The sequence below is a fragment of the Myotis brandtii genome, unplaced genomic scaffold, assembly GCF_000412655.1.
Source record: "Myotis brandtii unplaced genomic scaffold, ASM41265v1 scaffold434, whole genome shotgun sequence".
NCBI lineage: Eukaryota > Metazoa > Chordata > Mammalia > Chiroptera > Vespertilionidae > Myotis > Myotis brandtii.
This window is the reverse complement of record NW_005366599.1, coordinates 2711987-2737102: the sequence shown is the minus strand read 5'-3', so window position 1 is coordinate 2737102 and position 25116 is coordinate 2711987. Positions and strand designations below refer to the sequence as shown.

The 25116-nt window shown below is 52.7% G+C and overlaps 1 protein-coding gene and 1 pseudogene across 1 annotated transcript in view; both read right to left on the bottom strand.

Moving 5' to 3' along the window:
• Positions 1 to 25116, bottom strand: part of CAMTA1 (calmodulin binding transcription activator 1) — a 694930-nt gene that overhangs the window by 331627 nt on the left and 338187 nt on the right. The gene's annotated exons all lie outside the window — the stretch shown is intronic.
• On the bottom strand, positions 1689 to 2244 carry LOC106727488 (annotated as a pseudogene).

Below are 25116 nucleotides of genomic sequence, written 5' to 3'. Positions count from 1 at the left end.
AAAAGGAGGCAACGATAGAAAGAAAAATAACGTCTCAGTAACACGCCTTTGTGGGTATCACATTCTGGTGCTGTTAGTCGTCTTCGAGGTTTTGTTTTCTCCCTGGAAATGGACTAGACCCTGGATTCTTCTGGTTCCTGCCAACAGTGAGCTACCACCCTCCATATGAATGCTCCCATGTTCCTCCCACCCTCCGGCCTGGAATTGTTAGAGCTAAAGCTGCCCTTTTTCCGAAGCCACGAGAGCTAAAGGTGGACGGCTCCGGGCAACCACCACGACAACCCACGTCTACACAGTCTTGTGCAGGCCCCCAAGAAACTGGCATTACAGTCTGTCCAAGCCCGAACCATTGTTTTTCTCTCTGTTTCTACAGACGTGCCTCTTAGGGAACCTCTGATCACTTGCAATGCGGTTAACTGAGCCCACTATTCTCAGGACTGAACCTGGTTCCAGGAGCCGGAGGAATCTACCCACTCAGCTTGCGCACGGGAAATTCCCGGGGAAGTTCCAGAGGCAGGGCTGAGGGGGGACAGAATCCGTGACTCCACAGCACGCCACGTCAGCGTGCAGATTGTTCGAGTCCAAGGCAATCAGGCCTAACTGGCCCAGGAAGAGTCTTTCCTAACCTCTCCCTGATCTACTTAGAAGACCTGAGACCTGAGATAGGGAGCCTGGACTGGAGAGAGCCATCAGCAGGGGTGACTGTTGACACAGAAACCTGTCTCCCAACACTGGCTCTCCCACTCCCTGTGGCCCCAGGCCCCGCCCCTTCTCCTTCGCTCAGATGGCATAGGCGCCTCAGTTTCCTCACTGTCTGAGGGACACGTACCTTTGGGGTCCAGCACGTACAAAATTAAAGGTGTTGTTTAGTCTGTTTTGTGTGAACTTAATTATTAGAGCAGTGGAAGAGCCTGGAAGGGAGAAGGGCAAGTTCCCTCCCTGGGCATTTCGGGAACGTGGGAAGGGCCATGTCTTCCACCATTTTCAGCAGAATGTAATCCCCCAGGGAACCAGGGTGTCCAGTTAAATGGCCTTAATCAATGGACCTGTCATTTTAACTTGCAGTAATGAGCAACCTAATAGTGTCCAGTCCACCACTCCGATGCCATGAGAACCTGTCCGGCTCTGCCTGGTCTGATTGAATACAAATAACCCCGCCAGGCTGTTTTGCAAAGCGGCATCATTTTAACTTGCAGTAATGAGCAACCTAATAGTGTCGTCCACCACTCCGATGCCATGAGAACCTGTCCGGTTCTGCCTGGTCTGATTGAATACAAATAACCCCGCCGGGCTGTTTTGCAAAGCGGCAGCAGCATTTTACACTCCTACTGGGGCTGCACCAGGGTTCTCACATCCCACATGCTCCCCGACACGTGGCGTTGTCTGTGTCCTGGATTACAGCCATTCTTGTGGGGGTGGGGTAGCGTTTTAATTTGCATTTCCCTAATGACTAATGGTGGCGAGCCTCTTTTCATGTGCTTATTAGCCATTCCTATGATTTCTTTGGTGAAATGTCTACTTGAATCTTTTGCCCATTTTTAAATGAGTTCTTTGTCACCTTCTCTTTGAGTTGTAAGAGTTATTTATATAAAATCTGGATACAGGTCCTTTATCAGATGCATGATTTGCAAATATTTTCTTCCCAATCCATGACTTTTCTTTTTCTTTTTCTTTTTCTTTTTGACAGATCCTGCCGCAGGTTTATTTGTACAAATAGCACAGGAGGACGCCAGCTCCAGGCAGACAGCAACCAGGGGTCCCACCAGTCCTTCCGTCCTCACATCAGCAGAAAGAGGCCTCTACTGTGGAGCCTTCGTGGGGGCCTGGGCCCCTTTGGGAGCCTGAGCTGCAGCCGCACCCACAACCTGGCCTTGGTTTCGGCCTTGGCCTTGGGCCGGCAGAGCCTGAGCCCCTTGGCGATATGGGCACGAACATGTTTCCCGAGCTTGGGGTGAGCGATGTAGGCAAGTTGATTGAGCTCGCAGCTGCTGCCCTTTGGGATCTTGGGCCTGACCTCCTTGGGCTGATGAGGGCCTTGGTGACGTCGGCACATGCGCTCATGGCCTTGGCGTTGTTGGTCTGTATCTTCTTCAGGCTCTTCTTGTTGTGCTTCTTGGCAAAGCACATGTTCCTTAGGAACTTGGGGTCTACCCCCTTAAGAGATTCCTATCTTTGTGCCCAGGGTTTCTTGATGCCATTTCTGTGCCATTTTCAGGACTAGTTGTGGTTCTTGGACTTGGCCATCTCTATACCGAAGCCCGCCACTCCTGAAGCGCCTGGGATGGGAAGAGCAACTTTTCTTTTTGTTTTTTGTTTGTTTGTTTTGTGCTAGTGCGTGCGTGTGTGTGTGTGTGTGTGTGTGTGTGTGTGTTTTCCTTAATATATTTCTTTCTTGATTTCAGAGAGGAAGGGTGAGGGAGAGAGAGATAGAAACATCAATGATGAGAATCATTGATTGGCTGCATCCTGTACGCCCCCTACTGGGGATCAAGCCTGCAACCCAGGCATGTGCCCTTGGCAGGAATTGAACCTGGGACCCTTCAGTCCGCAAGCCAATGCTCTATCCACTGAGCCAAACCAGCTAGGGAGACTTTTCTTTTTCTTAATGGTTTCTTTTTGTTTTTATTATATATATATATATATTTGTACATACACTTTTTATTTCAGAGAGAGGAAAGGAAAGGGATAGAAAGATAGAACCATCAATGATGAGAGAGAATCATGGATAGGCTGCCTCCTCTACTGGAGGCAGCCTGCAAACCAGGCATGTGCCCTGACCAGGAATCGAATCATGACCTCCTAGTTCATAGGTTGATGCTCAGCCACTGAGCCACACCAGCTGGGCTTAATGGTTTCTTTTAAAGAGCAAACGTTTTTAATTTTGGAGAAGTCTAATTTATCTTTTTTTTCTTTTATGAACCATGCTTTTAGTGTCCTAAGAATTTTATGTCTAACCCCATGGTCATAAAAGTCCGCTGTTGTGTGTTTTTTTCCTAAGAGTTTCATAGGTTTAGCTCTTACATTTAAGTCTATGATGCATTTTGAGTTAATTTTTGTGCAGCGTGAGCTAAGGCTCCAGGCTGATTTTTGGTACATTGTATCTAATGGTCCCAGGACGGCTTGGTTTGGGTTTTGATTCTATTTTTTTACAAGGCCATTCTCTGCCCCATTGACTCGCTCTTGCACCTTCGTTGAAAATAAACTGACTGACCATAAACATAAAGCTCTATTTCTGGACTTCACAATCTGTTCCCTTCCCATCCGGTGACAATACTACCTGCCCTGATTACTGCAGCTTTATAATAAGTTTTGAAATCAGGGAGTATAAGTCCTCCAACTTTACCCCTATTTTTCAAAATTATTTTGGGTATTCTAGGTCCTTTGTATTTCCATATAAATTTTAAGATTTGTTCGACAATCTCTGCAACAACCACAAGGCCTGCTAAAATTTTGATAGGGGTTGCACTGAAACTAGAAATCAATTTGGAAATAATTGCTATTTAACTATACTGAATTATTGAATCTTCAAATCACTTCCAATCACAGAACATGGAATGTCTCTCCATTTATGTAAATCTTTAGTTTCTCTCAGTAAGACTTTGTAGCACGGGCTTTACATTTTGTAAATTAAATTTATCTAGGTACTCTATTCTTTGGATGCTATTGTGAACTAAGTTGTTTTTCCAATTTCATTGGAATTTTTAGTATTTTCCCACTATATAGGAATACAGTTAATGTTTGTGTATTGATACTGTAGCCTTGATACTGATACCTTGCTAAATTTATTTATTAATTTTAATGATTTTTTTGCATTTGATTTAGAATCCTCTACCTTGAATAAATATAGTTTCACTTCTTTCTTTCCGTACTAGATGCCTTTTTTTTTTCTTGCCTTATCACACTAGCTAGAAGCTCTGGTGCAATGTTGAACAGAAGTAGTGAGAATAAACACTCTTGTCTTGTTCCTCATCTTAGAGGAAAAACATTCAGTTTCACCATTAAATATGACGTGAGCAGTATCAAAGACTTAAAATCATGTGAAAAAGATTTAGGAACTAACTCAAAGAGGCTCCGACTGATCAAAGACAGGACAATTAGAGCATCAATAAAATAGTAAGTGCTGTGAATTAAAACACATTGAATATGTCTAAATCCATAAGTTCATAATGATCCTGAAACACACAGCACAACACCAATTGATTACTATTGGAGGATGCTAGTGACCTAATGCAATGTTTTGAAAACTAAAAAAACAAAAAACCAAAAACCAAACAAACAAACAAAAAATGAGGGAGGGAGGGAAGGGGAGAGGAGAGAGAGAGAGAGAGAGAGAGAGAGAGAGAGAGAGAGAGAGAGAAAATAAAGAATCAGGCATTTATCCTTTCCTGTACAAACTGTTCCTTTGAGATAGCAAATAGACAAAGAGAGAACTCTGTCTACAAAAGTATTCCAGCCAATAAATGAAGATGTGAGAGAATGTTTTGTAACCCCTAAAGAATGAATGGATCATCAACAGTGACTGACATCACAGAAGAGAAACAACCAGGAAGTTATGTGTCCCTGATGGAAGAACATTTTTCTGTGAAAAAAAAAAAAAGAAAAGGAGCTTGAAATCAATCAGGCCTCTTGATCTAACTCCCACGTTATAAGATCCACAGACGGCAGGAGAACACAGTGAAGGACCTGCGGGGCTATCGTCAGCAAATCCAGATTGTGGGAAACTGCACAAGACAAATGTCCCGGATTCCTCAACAAACTCAATGAGAAAGAGGTAGGAACCATCTGAAATGGGAACATGTAGGTTAAAAGAGATAAAGAAAGAGACACATCAACAGTCACAATGTGTAGACCTCACTTGAATACTGAGCCAAAAAAACACACGCCAAACTTTAAAAAAATAGATGGCATTTGTGAAACAATTGGAACTTTGAACAGGACTGGATATTTAATGTTATTTAGAACTAGAGGCCTGGTGCATGAAGTTCACGCACATGGGGGGTCCCTCAGCCTGGCCTGCACCCTCTTAAATCCAGTACCCCTCGTGGGATGTCTGACTGCCAGACATCCCTCTCGTAATCCAGGACCGCTGGCTCCTAACTGCGCACCTGCCTGCCTGTCTGATCGCCCCTAACCCCTCTGCCTGCCAGCCTGATGCCCCTAACTGTTCCCCTGCCCGCCTGATTGCCCCTAACCCCTCTGCCTGCCAGCCTGATGCCCCTAACTGTTCCCCTGCCCGCCTGATTGCCCCTAACCCCTCTGCCTGCCAGCCTGATGCCCCTAACTGTTCCCCTGCCCGCCTGATTGCCCCTAACCCCTCTGCCTGCTGGCCTGATTGCCCCTAACTTCTCCCTTGCCGGCCTGATTGCCCCCTAACTGCTCCCCTGCCAACCTGATCACCCCCTAACTGCTCCACTGCTAGCCTGATCGCCCCTGTCTCTGCCTTGGCCTCCGCCACGGCGGCTTTGTCCAGAAGGACGTCCAGAATGATGTCCAGAAGGTCATTCGGCTGTCCGGTCTAATTAGCATATTATGCTTTTATTAATATAGATTGTTATTAATTTTAAAGAGTACTAATCATGGTGCAGAAGTATTTCTAAAAAGAGACCTTACATTTTAGAGATATAGACTGAAACATGTGCCAATGAAATTATAGAGTGTCTGAGATGTGCCTCACAACAACGTGTGTGGTGGTGGGAGGAGGGGTGAACACGACGGGTCGCCTGTTGGCCATAGTTGAAAGTGGATGATAAGTATGGGGGAGTTCACGAGACTAGTTTATCTATATTTGTACATTGCTGAAATTTTCCATAATATTAGAGATATAGACTGAAACATGTGCCAATGAAATTATAGAGTGTCTGAGATGTGCCTCACAACAACGTGTGTGGTGGTGGGAGGAGGGGTGAACACGACGGGTCGCGTGTTGGCCATAGTTGAAAGTGGATGATAAGTATGGGGGAGTTCACGAGACTAGTTTATCTATATTTGTACATCGCTGAAATTTTCCATAATAAGTTTTTTAAATATTTTTTTTATTGATTTCAGAAAGGAAGGGAGAGGGAAAGAGAGGTAGAAACATCAATGATAAGAGAGAATTATTGAATAGCTGCTTCCTGCACATGCCACACTGGGAATCAGGCCTGTAACTGGGGCATGTGCCTTGACCGGGAATTGAACCATGACCTCCTGGTTCATAGGTTGACGTTCAACCACTGAGCCATGCCGGCCAGGCCCATAATAAGTTTTTAAAAAGAAGATGATCATGGGACTTAGAGTGAGCTTTAGGTTACATCTTAAATCTTGGCTCAGCTCCTTATGAGCTATGTGACCTTGAACAAATTACTTGACCTCTCAGTTGTAGACGGTGTGAGGGACACAAGGTGCCCAGCATGCCACCTGCCACATAATAAAGTTCCTCATGACTAATAAGGACAGCCTGGGCCCCTTCGTAGGGTTCCCCACAGGGAACATGATGGAAGGACCGGGTAAGTAATGAAATGGCATGTTGTTGGGAACGGCTGGACAGTGCACCCGGGGGAGAGGCTGTCCCTAAACATTTGAGGCGCACTCCTCCACCACTTTAGGACATGATGTATCTTTCACATTAGGCAGCGAGAAGATGATGAATAACTGAAGAAACAGGAGTGATGTGTTCTTGAGAGGGTTTATGTTTGGATATTAAATAGGAATTTATGGAGCAATGGGGGGTTGTATCCAAGACTAGGTTAATCCTACAAAAGGAACAGTCTGGATATTCTTTCCAGTGCCTATGTCCAAGTTTATTTTGTGGTTTTTTTTTAATCCTCACCCAAGGATATTTTTCAAGAAAGTGCAAGAGAGAGGACAAGACAGAGAGAAATATCAATGTGAGAGAAATACATCGATTGGTTGCCTCCTGTACGCACCCTGACCAGGTCCCGGGCCGGGGAGGAGCCTGCAACACAATCAAGGTATGTGCCCTTGACCGGAATCGAACCTGGGACCCTTCAGTCTGCAGGCCAATGCGCTATCCACTGAGCAAAACTGGATAGGGCCTAAGTCCAAATTTAGAAATCAGTGAACCCGCATAGCTCAGGTTCATGGCTCTTCCCCTAGACCTCCCACCCACTTTCCCCGTCACTAACCGACTAGCTACACTACCATGCAGACACCTGGGACCCCGCTTGCTCCTCCAGTGACTGTGGACTTCCTCAGAGCTAGGGTGATAGTCTCTTGTCAGTCCGCCTGCTCCCCCCCCACCCCCCCGGACCTGGCCTAGAGGTGGCAGATTCTGAGCTGTGAGCTCCGTTCTGGTTGACCAGCTCTTGCTCCGGTGAATTCCTCAGATCTGTCCTTGCGGCTTCCCTCTGAGAACAGGTGATGTCCTCGCTCCCGTTTATGGAGCAATGGGGGGTTGTATCCAAGACTAGGTTAATCCTACAAAAGGAACAGTCTGGATATTCTTTCCAGTGCCTATGTCCAAGTTTATTTTGTGGTTTTTTTTTAATCCTCACCCAAGGATATTTTTCAAGAAAGTGCAAGAGAGAGGACAAGACAGAGAGAAATATCAATGTGAGAGAAATACATCGATTGGTTGCCTCCTGTACGCACCCTGACCAGGTCCCGGGCCGGGGAGGAGCCTGCAACACAATCAAGGTATGTGCCCTTGACCGGAATCGAACCTGGGACCCTTCAGTCTGCAGGCCAATGCGCTATCCACTGAGCAAAACTGGATAGGGCCTAAGTCCAAATTTAGAAATCAGTGAACCCGCATAGCTCAGGTTCATGGCTCTTCCCCTAGACCTCCCACCCACTTTCCCCGTCACTAACCGACTAGCTACACTACCATGCAGACACCTGGGACCCCGCTTGCTCCTCCAGTGACTGTGGACTTCCTCAGAGCTAGGGTGATAGTCTCTTGTCAGTCCGCCTGCTCCCCCCCCACCCCCCCGGACCTGGCCTAGAGGTGGCAGATTCTGAGCTGTGAGCTCCGTTCTGGTTGACCAGCTCTTGCTCCGGTGAATTCCTCAGATCTGTCCTTGCGGCTTCCCTCTGAGAACAGGTGATGTCCTCGCTCCCGGCAGGACTCCGTGCATAACATTTGGGTGGCTTCTACACCGTGAACACCTGCAAAGACTTCCCCTACGTTCCCGCTAGAACCCACACCCTGGGCAGCCGCTCGGTGTCTTCTCCTTGCCCTGGTTCCGTCCCTCCCGCTTCAAGGCACATAGCAGGGCCTGGCTGGCGGGAAGTTCCCGCAGCCTCCAAGCCCTGACCCCAGTGTGAAGCAGCCCCAGTGGCCAGGCAGGGAGCGCTGTGTCATAGAGCGCGGGTGTGTTCCTGAGCCAGCGCGAAGCCTCCCTCCCAGGGGGCAGTTAGAAAACGAGAAACGCCGCCCTTCATTGCAGCATATTCGTTTTATAGACCCACGCCTTTCTCTCCGATCTTCCAGCACAGACAACACAGACCGACCTGGTTCAAATGCACCATTCGAAGCTCAGAGCCGGGTCTAAAATGTCACTAATAAGAATGACAATGCTCACTATGACAACAAGAGCAGCCTTGTACCAAGTGTGATGGCGCGTCAGACACAGGGTCAAACCCGAGACCCCCGTTTCTCATTCTCAGCCCACAGCCACTGCAGCGGGTGAGTCCCGTGATCCGTTTCACAGATGAGAAGGTTTGGGGCACAGACAGGAGGTCGCTTTCCCAAGGTCACAGAGCTGGGAAGCACAAAACCAGCAAACCACCCACTGCAGCGCTTCCTGGCGTCTTGGTACCAATCCCAGGCACATCCAAGATGCCCTCTCCCTCCTCTGGAAGCCACCGCCAAGGGCACTTTCAGAGCCCACAGAGCCGCTCAGGGCCCACCACGTCTTATAAAGGAAGGATCGTGAGAGCCTGATTTAAATTGTTCCCATAGCCCCTCCCTTTGTTGCAAGGCGGAGGGGGGGTGCATCTGGGAAGGGGATGTCTCCTTGCTTATCTCCCTCACACACACACCCAGCGAGGCAGAAATTGATGGCTAGAGCACAGCGAGGTGGGGAGAACGCCAAAGGGAAACCGGAGAAGCCACCAGGACAGCCCCAATCTGAGAGGGAGGGGCTGGTTTAGGAACTTTGGCCTTTTCCTTCTGACTTGTTTATAGGAGCCTCAGGATTGGGGGGGGACAAGGAGCGAGAAGGCTGGTGGGGAGCACGTCCCCTCCCCCACCCTGTCCAGCCACTCGGAGCTGTTTATGGACTGATAGGGAAGAAAGGGCTGTCAGGCCGGGGCGGGCTGCAATCTGCCAGATATGAAAACCAATTGCTTTGCATAATACAGCCCAGCTGGAGCCTTCGGAATAATAAGGACGAGGAGAAGGTAACACCAATTTGCCTTATTTGATTAGCTCCTTGTTGGGCGGTGCAACCCCGACTCCTTTTCATTAAAATAGGGGCAAATTGAAAATCGTAAAAGAGGCTTCTTATCAGGGAACGAGGCTACTGGGTGGATTCATGCGCCTAAAAGCCCAGGAAAACTGAGACCTCTGGCTGCCTGCGCCTGCTCCGCTGTGGCCGCCTGAGCCTCCGCGGGCGCTGTCCAGCACCCGGTGCTGAATGTGGGCGGTCTCCCCCAGGCCGCAGGCCCAGCCTCTTAGGAACCCCAGTGGGCACGACCCGAATTTTCCTGCACCTGAACCCCCCACATGGCCAGGACGTCTCAGTGGGGACTGGAAACAGAATGAGGGGCAGCTAGAGCTTCCAGACGCAGAGGAAGAGACCAGTGTGTATTTCCCGGGGATCGTTAAACGCGGGCTGCTGACCTCAGCTTCTTAATTCACTTTGTGGCTGGAGGTCACCGGAAGCAAAGGCCGCGTGGGAGGAGGCAGTCGTGACCAGAATGGCCCGGGGCCGGTCTGCAGGACGCAATCATGCCCTGCCCCGAGATCCCGGGCGCACGGATGGAGGCCGGAAGCTCCTCTATGACTGCAGTGATGTATTCAGTTACTGTTGACTGAGCAGCTACTGTGGGCCAGGCCTCTGTGGGAGGTGCTCCGGGTGCTGTGTGGACAGAGGGCCCCAAGCCCTGCTTTTTTTGTTGTTTGTTAATCCTCACCCGAGGATATTTTTCAATTGATTTTTAGAGAGAGTGGAAGGGAGGGGGAAAGACAGAGAGAAACATCAATGTGAGAGAAACACATCGGTTGGTTGCCTCCTGCACATGCCCTGACCAGGGGCCCAGGCGGGGAGGAGCTGACAACCAAGGTATGTGCCCTTGACCAGAATCGAAGCCAGGACCCTTTAGTCTGCAGGCCAACGCTCTATCCACTGAGCCACACCAGCCAGGGCTGGAGCCCTGGGTTTGTGACGCTCAGTGTCCAGCTGAGGAGGGAGAGGCCTGCCACGTGCAGGCCTGGAGCTGGGGGGAGGAAGGATGGAGACGGGCCTCCAGCAGGCATGTCCTCTAACAACCGGCAGCCCCGTGGGGCAGGCAGCCGGGGAGAGCTCTCCCAGGCCACGGCATCTGAACAGAAGCCTGGATGAAGGCGAGGCCCAGTCCCAAAGGCTCCCCAGCAGAGCTTTCTGGAGAGCTCTCTGACAGCAGCAAGGTCAGCAGCCTGGTAGGTAGGCCTGTGGTGTCGCTGCGGGCAGAGAAGTGGGGGAGGCGGGCGATGAGGCCAGGGAACAGGCAGGCCTGGGTTTGGGGGGGGAGTGTTGAACGAGAGTGGACTTTGTTCTAAATGTGCTGAAGACACAGATTAGCCAGGCAACATGGATGTATTCACTGCAGTGAAGGAGAAGTGAGGAGTCTGGCTTTAAATGTAACAGTGAAAAAATAAATAAAATAAAATAAAAGTAAGTGTGACCACAAATGCTGTGAAGAAAAAACACAGGGAACATGAGAGGCTGTGTCTAGGTTGGGGCAGGAGGGTCGCCCCCCACCTGGCTCCCAGCCCCCCACCCCCTCTGAGAATCCTGAACTTCACCCTCACAGGGATGGGAAGCAACTGAGGGTTTTGCAGCAGAGAAATGGGGTGATCCTTTAGACCTGCATTGTCTAGCTCGCCCAGTTCTTATGCCCCCCCCACCAGTCATAATAACTTGTTAACAGTAAGCACTTCATAAATGCTCATCAAATAGGTGAGACGATCAAGCACTCAGTGGCTGAAATCCTCTCGGGTTTCTTGAAAACAAAACGGAAAACATTACTTGCATTTAAAGTGATTGGTCTGTGACAATGCAGAGAAAACACGGTGAGAGAAGGGGAGCCCCCCTTTCTTTGGACTCAATACCACTGGAAAGACGGAACTCTATTCCTGCGTTTCGTGGGCATCACTCACGTACCCCGGCGTCTGGGTCACTCGACCCCACTGACATCTCATTTGGCCAACACTGTGTCCCTCCGTGGAGCCCGGCACTTCTGCAAACCCTCACTTGTCATATCCAACGCTGATCTTTTATTAATAATCCCGTGTAAATCCGAGAGAAAATGAATGTGTCATCTCCGAGCAGGAAGGACTAAACATCTCAATGTGACGGCCTGTTAGAGGCGCCATTTATCATCAGCACGCGACTCGGGCAAGCGTCCCACACCCGGTGGGAGCGCCCAAGACCATGAATCTCTGGGAATTAGCTCTGGGCCAATGATCCCTGTTTCCCCCACCCACCACCTGGGAGACGAGTCCTGTCTCCGTGGGAGGAAGAGAAGGAGGAGGAAAGCGAGGAAGGAGTCTGCTGCTCTCCTTCCCGGAGGAGATCAATTTTTCTCAAGGAGACAAGGCAATATTCATTTTGTTAGAAGGGAATAAAGCTACACGCTAAAGGCCAATAAATGGAGCCGTTCTGATGAAAACTTCCTCAAATCAAATGTAGGGGAACCTCTTAATGGGCTTTGTTCTTCTTTTCCATAATCCATAACTATTAAGAGAAAGACGGTGGAGAAAAGACGCCACCAAGGGGAGCTGGGTACACACCAGGCAGGGCCACCTTCTGGGAAGATGGACCGAGGTCACTGCAGGCATCGGTCTCCGCCCCTCACCACGAGAGTCCTGTGGCTCCTGCCTGCCAGGCACCGCCACAGGCTCAGGCCAGCACCATACAGACACGGGCAGGCACACCCCGGCCCTCAGGGGGCTTCTCCAGCGAGGAAATCTGGAAATCCGCCAACAAATAAATAAATAACAGTTACATGCTACAAAGGAAATAACCCGATAGGAATTCTGCACGTTGTCTGGTAACTTGTGTTTTAATCTTTAGTGCAAAGCATCACAAGGCATTCTGGAGTGAATCCGACTTCTGGCTCCAAAGCAAACAGGCTGTCGGGACAAAGGCGTGGGCGTCTCCTGGCCGGGGCCTGGGAATCCCAGGGGAGCTGCCAAGTGGAGCCTGAATTCAGCCTGGTCGGCACTGCCTCCCCACCCGGCTCTTGACCCTGGAGGCACACGCTGGCCTAGACCGAACCCCTCATGCCACACACATGGCGAGCACTGGGACCCCGGATGCCTGCTTGTCCCACCCCCTCCCTTCTGCTCACCCTTCCGCTCCAGACCTGGCCTAGGGGGCTGTTGGCAGCTTCCCAACTTCACACCCACCGACCAGGGTGAGGATGCTGCCTGGGCAGATCCCCAACAGCACGGAGCCAAGGCCACCTGCCCCACCCAGAGAGGGGGACCCACGGGCTCTCAATCCGTGTGCAGACTCGAGTGTACCCTGGATGGGGCCCCCCTGCTGTGTGAGCAAATCTGCCTCCTCGCCTCGAACGCAGGTGCCTGGGACACAGGGGTCACCCCTATGCCAGCTGCCCCATCCCAAAAAAGGGCCCATCACTCCTGTGCCAGCTGCCCCATCCCAGCACCGAAGGGCCCATCACTCCTGTGCCAGCTGTCCCATCCCAGCACCGAAGGGCCCATCACCCTATGACAGCTGCCCTGTCCCAGCACCAAAGGGCCCTCCCTCTGGCTGCTGAGCTCAGGGAGGGACCTCCGGGAAGGAAGGGCGCTATCTGACCCCAGCAGGGCAGGCCTCAGTGGCCACAGCCCTCGGCTCCTAGAGAGGTCTCACGCCCCCACGCCCAGCCGTGCACCCCTGGATAGAGAGGCACACTCCTGGTTAAACGCCCCCGTGCCCAGCCGTGTATCCCCAGATGGAGAGGCACACTCCTGGTTAAATACCCACGTGCCCAGCCGTGTACCCCCCCCCCATGGAGAGGTACACTCCTGGTTAAACGCCCCCGTGCCCAGCCGTGTATCCCCAGATGGAGAGGCACACTCCTGGTTAAATACCCACGTGCCCAGCCGTGTACCCCCCCCCCATGGAGAGGCACACTCCTGGTTAAATACCCACGTGCCCAGCCGTGTACCCCCCCCCCATGGAGAGGTACACTCCTGGTTAAACGCCCCCGTGCCCAGCCATGTACCCCCGGATGGAGAGGCACCCTCCAGGCTTTTCCAGGTGCCCAGCACCACCCCCGGGGCAGGGCTGCGCCATCACAGGGACCGTCTCCAATTCTCACGGTTATAGCGTGATTGGCACGGAAGGTGTTTGGCCCAATAGAGGCCGCCCCCCGCCTCTCGCCGGAGCCCGTAAATCAGAGCCTGCGGTCGAACGGCCGTGATGCTCCCTAATCACGTCCCGCAATATTAATAAGGCTGCTTAATGCACCCGCTTCCTTCTAAATTGTCACATAAAATTTTGGTAAATGTCAGACACATCATTTAGTAGGAAACGATGTTTTACTGCGGGAGCCGGGTGGCTGAGAGGGAGGTGGGAGCCCTGTGGCGACCTTAAGGCTCCGAGCGCTCTAGCTGGGCCCCCAGCCTGGGCCCTTCGTCCCCGCAGAGCAAGACGCCCACTGGGTCCTTGCGGGACGTGGGGACAATGAACCTGAAGCGGAGAAGGAGAGGAGCAGATGTTCACTGAGAGCGGCGGTGGGCCGGGCTCGGGCTGCACACGGCATGTCCCTAGATTCCTATACACTGTGCTCGATCCCAGATGGACCCGCGGGTGTGGGGATCCCGACCTGGGAGGCGAGGAAGCAGGGCCAGGCGGTGGGTGAGCCTGAGCAGCGGGTGAGGGAGGAGTGTCCAGTGTCGCCACCTCCCAGCAGGGAGCAGGGCCTTCCCTGGGGACAGGGGACCACGACTGCGCCCTGGGCAGGACACAGAGCCTAAGGAAACCTGTGCGCCTGTGACTATCACCTTCTCCGGAGAGGAGGCCAAGGCAGGGCCGGGAACCCAGCATCATCCTGGTCCTCTCCGCATTTCTCCCGGGCAGTTGTCACCACTCGGCACATGGCACTGCGGTGCCAACCTCGCAACTCCTGTGGGCGACTTGACCTCCCAGGGGTTCCCATCCCCTTGGGAAAGAGATGTTCCGAGCTCCAGAAATCCGATGCCTCAGGAAACGAATTCCCACTGGGGGTCAGAGGCATTCCCAGGACATTGCTGGGGAGGGGAAGGGGAGGTAAAGAGAGGGGGAGGGAGAGGGGGAGGCGTGAGAGGAGGAGGGCTTTGTGGGGAATAAAAGATTCCGTCATTACTGAGAATTTGCAACAGCTGAGGCACCCTGTCCAGCTGGCAGCCTTTAGCCCTTTCGGACACTTCTCGACTCTTCTCCAACCTCTGTGAGGACAGGGGAGGGCCAGGCCCTTTCTTTCCATCATGCTGCCGCCACAGGCTAATGGAGATGCCTCGTGTGAAATGGTTACAATGCACGCGCAGGTGCCAGGGGTCCACCAGGGGACAGCTGCTTCCACCAACACACACACCAATGTCTCTCAAGGCCCAAGAGTCTGGCCCTGGACAACGGCCCAACCCCAGGAGACAGGCACCTTTCCTCCAGCCTGCAGCCTGCTCCCAGCAGCAGGGCCCACCCTCGTGGCAGAGAGCAGTGGCACCGAAAAGCTGAGAGTTTCAAATGATAATGAAGTTTAAAGATGAAACCAGGGCACAGCAACCGGCCAGAGCGGCTCAGTGGTTGAGTGTCAACCTATGAACCAGGAGGTCATGGTTTGATTCCTGGGCAGGCGCATGCCTGGGTTGTGGGCTCAATCCCCAGTAGGCAGCCGATCAGTGATTCTCTCTCATCATTGATGTTTCTATCTCTCCCTCTCCCTTCCTCTCTGAAATCAGTAAAAAAATATATGTTAAAAAACAAAACAGTATAGAGCAGATTTCCTTTAAAAATCATTGTAGCACGTGGAAATCATTTTAGAAAACGTTTCCATCATGAACACACGCCACGCGTGGGATTGGGCGGTTCTGGTCCTCCTCTGACCACTGGGTGAAGCGGAGCCCCCTCGTGGTGCCCCTGCCAACGATGGGGCCTACAGGGTGCTGATCCACGCCGTCCAGCAGAAAGCTCACCGAGTGCCCCGGCCCCTGGCTTATAGCCTGACCTTGAGCAGCCTGACCTTGAGCACCTAGCACATTCCCAACTAAGCCACAGTCTCTCTGGCTGTAAAGTGAGGCCCGCAAGACCTATGGCCACACCTTGCAGGGAGCTGCCTGCCTCCCACCAGGGGACGTACGAGAATGGCCTGCCTCCACGTAAAGGCCTGCACTGCGTCTACACCTGTACACGCCCTGAGGGTTTGTGGTGCTGAGGGTGAGTGTGACTGTTCTGTGGTTACAATGAGCCCAGCAGCAGCCTGGCCTCTGGGGCTGATCCAGGGGCTCTGGAGTCTTCCTCCTGATTGGCTGCTTTGGCTGCCTTCTCCCCACCACACTGAAGACAGGACGATGCCTCTGTGAAATTTCTCCCAGATCCAAACAAAAACCTGAGAGCTAATAAATAAATTAAAACACATCTAATAAAATCAAATGTGAGCTTACAGGAAGCCTGCTTGCATATTCATGAGCCAAGTGAAAAGCCCCATGAGCTCTTCTAAGCTCCTTATTCGTGGGGAGTTGGAGATTTAACACATGCTGGGAGGATTTCGTAGCAAATATAAGCCTGGCAAAGGCACATTCATCCATGAATGTACTGAAGAGGCCTCTGTTAACCATTTCTTCACATTCTCCTTAGTTGGCATCTTCCTCTCCCTCTGTAACCCTGGTACCTCCTATAAAGAGTAGGCACTCGGTTGATTGCCGGCTGATGTTCTGGATTTCAAGGAGGCACAAGTCACTTCCTCCAGGAAGCCTTCCTGACCCACTGGGCTAGGTTTGATGACCTTGCTATTTATTCATTTCCCAGCAGTCCTCTCCCTGCCCAGCACCCACCTCTAACACACATACACACACACACACACACACACACACACACACACAACTGTTTCATATCTTCATTCTCTCTGTTGGACTGTAAACTTAGTGAGGGTAGAGACTGAATCTGTTTTGCTTCTGACAGCCTGATATATACATGGAGGAAACACCTAATAAATCGTTAGATAAACAAAGCAAAGGATGAATGGATGGACGGATGGACAGATGGACAGATAATGGATGAGTGGATGGGTAGATGGGTGGATGGATAGTAGATGGATGGATAATGGATGGATGGATGGATGGATGGATGGATAGATGGAAAGATGAATGGATGGGTGAATGATGGGTGGATGGATGGGTGGATGGATGGATAATGGATGAGTGAATGGGTAGATGGGTAGTGGATGGATGGATGATGGATGGATGAATGGATGGATGGATGATGGATGAGTGGAGGAGTAGATGGGTGGATGAGTAGATGGATGGGTGAATAATGGGTGGATGGATGATGAATGGGTGCAAGGATGGATGGATGGTTGGAAGGATATATGAGTAGATGGATGAGAGGTAAGAAAAGGCAAGGTAGCCCTAGCTGGTTTGGCTCAATGGATAGAGCGTTGGCCTGCGAACTGAAGGGTCCTGGGTTTGATTCTGGTCAAGGGCACATGCCTGGGTTGCGGGCTCGATCCCCAGTGTGGGGCGTGCAGGTGGCAGCCAATCAATGATTCTCTCTCATCATTGATGTTTCTATCTCTCTCTCCCTCTCCCTTCCTCTCTGAAATCAATAAAAATATATTTTAAAAAAAAGAAAAGAAAAGGGAAACACCCAAGCTGGGCCATGACAGAGTGTCTCTGGGGGCGGCCAGGGAGGCAGGGAGGAGAGGCCGTTAACCAGTGGGGTAAGCAGACCCGGAAGGAAACTGTCCAGGAACTGAAGGAAAGCGAAGGACTTGGCCTGAGGAGCAAGCTGATATTCCCCGATCCCTTCCTCTGTGCGAGGCAGTGTCCAGGCATCTCATGAGCATCGCCCTGCATGCTCACATCCTCACACCACGTCTGAGGCTGGCGTTTCGCCCACGCGGGGGAGGAAGTGGGACCTGCAAGAGAAGCCTGCCCACCTGCAGGGCCGGTGTGCGGTGGGCCAGGAACGGGGCCCATGTAGTCACCCCACACAGCTCCCTCCAAGGGGGCTGGAAGACCAACAGGCGTTTCCTGGCCCAGCAGGGGGCGGTGCCGTGAAGGAAGAGGTATCTGTATGGAATCTCTGCAGAGGGCACAGCCCTTGGGGCAAAGAGCAAGGGGCGGGGCTCTCCAGGGAGGCCCAGGATGCCCGACCTTCTAGCCCACAAAACACAAGCTCCTGGCCCAGGCACAGACACTGCCTCATGGGGGAGGAGTGGGCGCGGGGGCAGTGTGACTCCTAACACATTCTGCAGGTGCCAGAGCCAGGCAGCAGGAAGGAGAAGAGGAAGGGAGGGCGAGGACGAGAGCGGAGTGCAGAGAGTCCATGCGAATCAGATCTCTGCTCCCCCAAGCCCCCAAAGACCCGAGTGCGGGCCCTCACACCCAGAGGCGCCCCAGGAACTGCGAGGCGATGCTGTCACCCGGATGAGGATGGAGGAGGACAGCCTCCCCAGCCCCCCTGCCTGTCTGACATCACGGGCAAGGGATTCCCCAGAGCATCCTCTGCTCGCTGATGGCCCTGAAGTGTTCATGCAGCTGGAAACCACGCTTGGTCCATTTCCCAGATCTGGCTGCCATGACAGGAACCCGGCGCAGTGTGTCTGGCGGCGGCACAGCAGCTCGATAACCAGCCACGAGTCGGCGCCCCACCCCCACCTGGGCCCCGGCAGTTCTGACCACGGCTGGAAGGCAGGTCACTGCCGCCTCCGGGCCGGGAGATGAAGAGCCCGTGCCGTGTGCATGTGTGCACCTACGTGTGTGCAGTGCACATGCGTGTACGCATGCTTTGAGGGGAGGCAGGGACTACCACCTGGCGCAAAGCGATCACCACCCTTCCTGACCATGGGGTGAAACTGCCAGTTCTTTACCTGATCCCCCTCCCACGAGCACGGGAATCGTTACCTTACACGAGAAGGCCAAAGCCTAGCGCGGCGTGTGGCCCGGGTCCCTTAGCTACGAACAGCGGGGCTGGGACCAAGCACAGACCTGCCTCGATCCCAGCTCACGCTCTCCACTGGGCCCCAGGCGGCCCCGCTGCACAGGCTCTGCCTGCCACAGGGTCCGGAGGAGGAGAGTCCACAGCCAAAGACATCTGCACAGTTTTCAGTTTAACAACATTGAACAGGTTGGTTCTGGACGGACTTCCTCCTTCAAAGGCGAACACACACTGAGAATCTCCAGCAGCCGCGGGAACGGCGCTCCGGAGCCTGAAGGCCCAGCCCCGGGCCGCGCTTTGATCCTTGGGCCAGCAGTTTGGGGCAATAGTCACTGAATGTGTGAGTGAGTGAATGAATGAACAAGCAAGCCAATGCCATGAATGGCAGTTCGCTCGGAAGGTTTTTTAAATAAGGCTCCGTGAGAATGGCCCGCCGTGTCCCCCATCAGAGTCTCTCCCCTCCCCCATGGCGGCTCGTCCAGCCTCCAGCTGCCTCGAACGTCCCATGTAAGGGATTCGGAGGAAACCGTACATTCATTAGTCTGGTGCCACGTGGGCTTCAGGGCCCCAGCCCCTGAGACCCACGTGTGTGCACATCATGGACCGACCACACTCGCCTGTGGCCGGAGGGGCAAGCCCCCCTCCGTGTGCCCCCCAGCAGTGGAAGTCCAGGCGAGTCTGCCCCCTAAATGCAGAAGCACCCCCTCCCCAGTATTCACCTCCAGGGCCCGGGAGAAGGGCTGGCTCAGCAGCTGAAGGGTGTGAATTCGCTCCCAGGGAGATGCGCCACTTTCCTAAGAGAACATACCTTCCCAAGCTTCAAGACGCACGCGTGTACGTGAATATGAAAGTGCGTTTACTCTCAGACTCGAAATCAGTGCACCAACTCTTAAAACACCACTCGGCGTCCTCCCGGGACCCACGGTGACGATGGCCACAGTAACCGTGTCTCCCGTCACAGGTCAGAGGGAAGAACCGATAAAACCACACCAACCCACCACTTCAGCATGGCTAGGAGCGAGACACGCCATAAACAGAAAATTACCTGGGAGTGGAAAAATAAACACCATTTCCAGTGAAGCTCTTTCTTGAGTTCTCACCCCAAACCTCTGCAAAGAGCGAGGAGGGTTGGAAAGGGTCCCAACGCCGCGTGAAGAGGACTTAGGAGGGAACTAAAATCGCCAGAAGGAAGAGAAAGCGCACCCTGAGTAAAAAGTAAGTAACAGTGAAGGAAGCAAAGGGACCAGAACGTCCACTGGAGGCAAGGGCCTTCAAGGGGGTCCTGGCTCCGCAGGCAGCGTGGGGGAGACGGGAGGGGAGGGGAGGGGGCCATCACCCGGAAAGCATGCAGTGAATGGGAGAAAGGAAGAGGTGGACATTCAGGAGCCCGCGAAACAACAATAATAAAGTAAATCCAAGAACACACGCACCCCTGCCACAGAAGCCAGCCATTAGAGAAGCTGCACTGTGCTACACTGACAGCAGAGGGAGCCCTTGAGCTAAAAATCACAGAAACCACTCCAGCCAGCTGGCCTGCGAAATGCAGGGGTGTCAGCGGCTCCATCTGCCGAAAGGCCACTAAGAGAGGAAAACAAACATGAGACTCCAAATACTTCGGCTGATGAAAACCACTCCAAAAATACACCCATTCGGCGGGAGGAAATCTGAAACATAACACGGCAAATGGAATTAAACACCTCAGAAACATTCGAGAAAACAGCCTCACAGTCTGCAGACCGAAAGATCAAATCCCTTCCAAGGGCAAGAGACTTAGACCGTCATTAGACTCCGCCCAAGCAGCCGACAGAGCCGGGCAGGGACGGAGCCGATTTTGTGAAACTCAGAGAAAGAAGGTGGGGCTCAAAGCGTTTGCATCCAGCAAAGATCTTCACAATCAAAGCTACAGCAAAGGAGCTTTAAGCGTGTAAGGCTTGAGGGACTAAGGGACCCATGAGCCCTTCTTACAGACTCTACAGGGGAATGAACTTCATCCCACCAGGAGAGGACTCTGGCAAATGGACTTATGGGAAGCAGTTAATGTAGTTAAATGATGGATCTAAATTAAGTGTGAAATAAGGGTAGAATAATATATAGATATTATATGTTTTGTCAAAGTGAAAATACACAACTACAAAATGGTAGACAACAAAAGAAAGAAAAAAAAACAGAATAAGCTCAATGATGGTTCCATAGGAAACTGTATACAATGTAGGTTGTATATGATGAGGGTCCATAGGAAACTGTATACAATGTGTAGGTTGTATATGATGAGGGTCGGATAGGACTGATATGATCATCAGCGTGGGTGAGCCTCAGATCCCTCTGATGACACCAGCTGTACATAAAGGAACACAGACTGATGCTCCTTGTCTGGGAAGTTCCAGAACAGGCCCACTAAGCTGTGGGAGGAACAAAACCAGAACAGTGGTTCCGCTGAGGGAGACGTCAGGACCGACTGGAAGGGACATGAAGGAACTGCTGGGGGAAGGCTGTGCTCCACATCTCCATGGGGGTCCGAGCTCACACAGCCGAGCGCATTGTCAGCCCACGTCAAATGGCGCACTTGATATCCGCACACCGCACTGTAAGTACATTTCACCTAATAAAGGAACTATAGACAAGCCCTGGACTCCGGACGATACCATGTCTGCTGAGGTGATTACAGATGGAGTGTCCCGATATCTCCTTTGAAAAGCAGTTAAAAACCAAGAGGGATTGCCGGATGGCCGGATGGCAGATGTGTAATAAAGCAAGTGTGGCCGAAACCGGTTTGGCTCAGTGGATAGAGCGTCGGCCTGCGGACTGAAGGGTCCCAGGTTCGATTCCGGTCAAGGGCATGTACCTGGGTTGCGGGCACATCCCCAGTGGGGGATGTGCAGGAGGCAGCTGATCGATGTTTCTCTCCTTCACTGGGGGGGGGGGGGAATCTGTTAACTTTCTGTATCTCAGAAACTTTTCATAATAAAATGCTGTGAAAAATATTGTAGGGGGTTCGCAAAAGGACCCAGCCCTTAGACTGAGAGGGTTCCCGCCAGCTAAATCAGTGACAACTTCTCCATCAAAATAACTAGCATATACACCAGTGGGCAAGTATGCCACCCACTGAATGTAACTTAGACCATGTAACCCACTGACTGAAATCGGAACATACGGGCCCATTTGGGTATCAATAAATAAATGAGTAAATTAAAGAAAGCAAAAGCTCTTCAAAAACACTGAGTAGATAGTACTAAACAATAGATAAACTTATAAAAGAAACACCATCTGGCAAACATTACAGTAATAATTGATTCAGACGAGAATTATCATTGGATGCTAAAGCACGTTGAATGAAACAAGTACTTCCACAAACCTAAATGTCTCCTCACAAAATGCTAATTAATTACAAGGGAAAGCAACGAGTTGGCATTGGGCAGCCCAGCAGACTCCGTTCTGACCGGTGATCAGAGTTCACCACTCCAGCCACGGGACAGCTGCTTCCACGCATCCTTCATGCCGATGCCTGGAAAGGGGCCCGGCGTGCCTTCTGTGGCGTTCCCGCCACAACTGCACATCCTGAATCTAGTCACAAGGGAACCAGACACACCCAACGTAAAGGGCAGCCTGCAAACTACTGCCCTGTGTTCTTCAAAGCACGGAAGACCAGGGAAGGTGAGGGAACTGCACCTCGTTGATGGGATGGAAGAGACAAGTACAATGGGAACATGTAGTATGGGAGCTTTAGATTGGGTCTTAGTCCAGATGATGATGTTGATGATGGTGGTGGTGGTGGTGGTGGTGATAATAACGTTTTGCTTTAAAGAAATTATTGGGACATAACTGGCTACAGGAATAAACCTGTAGACTGGATAATAATATGCATCAATGCTATTTTCCTGGTTTTTATCATTGTACTAAGTTATGCAAGGGAGTGTCCCAGTTTTCAGGAATAGACATTAGGGCATCATGTCTGAAACTCACTTGCAAACGGTTCAGAAAAATGCACACACAGAGAATGGCAAAGCGAAGAGGATGAAACGCGAACAACTGGGGAATCCAGGTGAAGAGGAGATGGGATTTCTTTGTCCTGTTCCTACAGATTCTCTGACATTTTAAAATCATTTCAAAATTCAAAGTTTTTAATATATAAAATAAAAATGCTATACACTGTAGGGTATTCTGCTCTAGCTGGTTTGGCTCAGTGGATAGGGCGTCGGCTGGTGGATTAAAGGGTCCTGGGTTCAATTCTGGCCATGGGCATGTACCTGGGTTGCAGGCTCGATCCCCAGCCCTGATTGGGGCACCTGCCAGAGGCAACCAATCGATGTGTCTCTCTGTTTCTCCCCGTCCTTTCCACTCTCTCCAAAAATCAATGGAAAAATATCCTTGGGTGAGGATTAACAACAAATTAAAAAATAAAAATAAATAAACTGTAGGGTATCCTCTAATTCTGACCAGTCTCTCCTGATCCTAAATGGCGAGAGGCCACAGACTCAGAAGCCCCTAAGGACTGAGTCACTGGGGCCATCAGACACTCACTAGAGACGCAGCATTCGAGGCGGCGACCAGAAGCTAACCAGCCCGGGCGCCCGCAGAGCCGCTGGGCAAGCTCTCGGGGCGAAGAGCGGGATTGTTTCTTGCGTTACTCCGGCCAAGTCCAACCACGTGTTGCTGACAGAGCCCCGAGCTCTCTGAGAGAGAGATAGCGCCAGAGAACAGGCCTGACACCGCCCCCAGCCCTACCCGCCCCCCCCCCAGGTCTGGAATCACCATCCAAGTTGCAATTACCACCCAAGGGCAAGGCTCCTCTCCCTCCTCCCGCCTGGGATACAAACCAGGCCCAGCGTGCTCACGGATCAACAGCGATCTCGCCGGCCAGACACGATTTGCATTTAGGATGACATCTGCAATATTTTATACGCCAACATCTAAAACAACAAACTTGGCAGTTTTTCTGAGCAGCAATTAACACAGTGCCTAATCCCATCAAGGAGACGGAACTGGCGTGGAGGTCCCCTTCTCACAGCAGCGGCAGGTGGAAACCTTCACCCACACCCCCCTCAGCAGCCCCGACTCCAGGGCCTCTGCTCGTCAAGGAGAGGAAGTGGTTATGAAGGACAAGGGTGACCACCCTCCAGTTCCACCACAGACGGAAAGGGCTCACAGCCCACGGGAGAGGGGCGGGAGGCCTGGCGCAGGGTCTGGGCCATGTCTGAGTCGTGGCCACACCAGGTCTCGCAGTGCTTCCTCCACGGCCTGCCCAGGGCAGAGGGCCTCGCAAGGCCCAGCCAGCCAGTTCTGCCCAGCAGCAGCCTGTCCAGACACGGCTTCTTCTACAAGGGCCCCGAGTGCTAACCTAGTCGCTGGGAGGCTCCCAGGATATGAAACACCCAGCACACTCCATCCGCTGAGCTCCCGGCGCCTCCAGATGGAGCTCGGCTCGGTGACCTCAGCAGCCCCGACTCCAGGGCCTCTGCTCGTCAAGGAGAGGAAGTGGTTATGAAGGACAAGGGTGACCACCCTCCAGTTCCACCACAGACGGAAAGGGCTCACAGCCCACGGGAGAGGGGCGGGAGGCCTGGCGCAGGGTCTGGGCCATGTCTGAGTCGTGGCCACACCAGGTCTCGCAGTGCTTCCTCCACGGCCTGCCCAGGGCAGAGGGCCACGCACGGCCCCAGCCAGCCAGTTCTGCCCAGCAGCGGCCTGTCCAGACACGGCTTCTTCTACAGGAGCCCCGAGTGCTAACCTAGTCGCTGGGAGGCTCCCAGGATATGAAACACCCAGCACACTCCATCCGCTGAGCTCCCGGCGCCTCCAGATGGAGCTCGGCTGCGGTGACCTCACCCGGTCTCTCCAGGTCTCTGGAGGCCACGGTGCCCCTCTGGGCACACGCAGGCAAGTGACCGCCCCCAATACGATGCCAACCCCCAGACTCTGTCTAATGTCCACCGCACCTCAGGCCTCAGCTCAAGTGTCGGGAAGCAACTCTAAACCTCTCCAACCCTCGGGAACACGGCGCCATTCAAGCCTTTTTCACCCAAACCGTGACAGCAAACACACGGAGGCCCGTGTTATCTCGTGTTTCACGTGGACTGGCTTGATCTGCACCCTCAGGAGAACCACGAGGTTTTCAAGAGCCAAGAGCCTGTCCCGGGCAGCCTCCCCATCACCCAGCACAGGGCCGACACCAGGGGGAGGGCACCTCCCCGTCCCCCAGCACAGGGCTGACACCAGGGAGAGGGCACCTCCCCGTCCCCCAGCACAGGGTTGACACCAGGGGGAGGGCTGCCCCCCAGCACAGGGCTGATACCAGGGGGAGGGCCGTCCCCCAGCACAGGGCTGACACCAGGGGGAAGGCACCTCCCCATTCCCCAGCGCAGGGCCGACACCAGGGGGAGGGCACCTTCCCACCCCCCAGCGCAGGGCTGACACCAGGGGGAGGGCCGCCCCCCAGCACAGGGCCGACACCAGGAGAAGTGGTGGCAACACCTCCACAAGCTCGGAGACGCTCAGACCCCCCGGTGCTCTGGGCAGCGAAGGGAGGGAGGCATGTGCACTGGGCTCAGAGAAGCCCACGATCCGTGTCTCACTAGGAAGTGGACCTAGTGAGGAGGGGGGTACAGCCCAGAGGTCCGCACAGCCAGCTGGCACCCCCCACACCCCGAGAACCACTGGCATAAACAGGCCACACCCGCAGCACCACCCAGCTGCCTGGAGAGCGGGCTGTTGGCCGATGGAGACCTCGGCTTCCATCTGGGAAGGGACATGTCACCCTCTGCGAGGGGGTGAAGAGGCCTTGTCAGACGCCAGCTTGGGCTGGGGCAGGAGGAGGAAACTGCTCACGGAAGAA